The sequence below is a fragment of the Sitophilus oryzae genome, unplaced genomic scaffold, assembly GCF_002938485.1.
Source record: "Sitophilus oryzae breed Bouriz unplaced genomic scaffold, Soryzae_2.0 scaffold_1443_pilon_pilon, whole genome shotgun sequence".
Lineage (NCBI taxonomy): Eukaryota > Metazoa > Arthropoda > Insecta > Coleoptera > Curculionidae > Sitophilus > Sitophilus oryzae.
The window spans coordinates 3,349,173-3,350,686 of NW_022146108.1; positions in this window are offsets into that span (position 1 = coordinate 3,349,173).

Below are 1,514 nucleotides of genomic sequence, written 5' to 3' on the forward strand. Positions count from 1 at the left end.
TTTTGTCGTATCCACTCTATTCTTTTACGGTCTCTTTTGGTTATTCCCAGCATATTTTGTTTCATTGGCCGTTGTGCAACCTGCAGTTTTCTTATAATATCCGTTTTATGTATCTATGTTTCGCATGCATAGGTCATGATTGGTTCTACACCTAGGTCGAATGTTTTCTTCTTTAGATAACGTGATATTCTAGATTTGAATATGATTGAGTTTCTTCCATAAGTACTCCATGCTAACTTAATTTTTCTGTTGATTTCTGGTAGTAGAAATCCCGAGCTCTGTATTAGTTGTCCCAAATATATGTCCCAAGTGTTGCGTTATTTATTAGCATGTCTTTTCTGTCCACCAGTTCGTTGTACTTTACTTTATATATATATATATATATATATATATATATGTATATACGCTCTACGACGTTTTCTGACACCTAACCTCCACTCTTGTCTATTTAGCCAGAGATCATCAGATATTTCTCTATTTTCTAGTTCGTTATCCACACCCTCCCTCCAGCTTCGTCCTCTTTTATTTCTGCCTCGAGGTGTCCACAGTAAAATTTGTTTTGGTATTCTGTGATCGGGCATTCGTTGCACATGACCAAACCATATGAGTTGTTTTGTTCTTATGTCGTCCACAATTGTGTGTTCTGCTCCCATAATCTCCCTTACTCTGTTGTTGGTTATTTGTTCTCTTTTCGATTTTCCAGCAGATCTCCTCCAGTAATCCATTTCGGTCGCTAATAGCATGTTCTCTGTTCTGCTTTTCAACTGCCATACTTCGCTTCCGTAAGTTATTATGTTTTTCACTACCGTATTATATATGTTCTTCTTATTAGCTTTAGAGATTCCTTGATCCCACAGTACACCATTCAACATAGATATTGCCCTTCTGCCTTGCATTATTCGATCTTTTATACCCTCGTCGAGTTTTCCATCGTTAGTTATTTTTAATCCGAGATATTTATATTTGTCACAGTTTTTTATCACGCTTCCATCCTCTAAGACTATGTTCTCTTATGGCCCCCCTACAGTCATACATTCAGTTTTGGTGATATTTACCTCCAACCCCCATTTCTTATACTCCTCTATCAGCTTCCTTGCCATATATTCAAGGTCGTCGTTATCTTGGGCTAGGACTATCTACGTACATTACTAGGACTATTACGTACATTACTTTAGATTTTGCTAAATTCATTTGAGATCCATTTTATTGCTGGCTGTATTTAGTTCGTTAATTTGTGCTTGTGCTTCAGGACTATGTCAATTAAGACTATGTCATTAGCAAATTATGTTTTTAATAATAACACTTGAAAATTATTTAAAATAAAGCTTGTTTTATTAAGACAATAGTTGAAAAATATTTTTTGTCATAACTCATTGGTTTACGAGGTACGTTTTCTATTTTTTTTTTTTTGAAAAATGGATTGTAATAAGATTTTATAGTTATTCACTCTCTAGCACTACGATTTCACATATCCTTTAACTTTTTTAATTTTTATTACATTCTCTACAATTTTT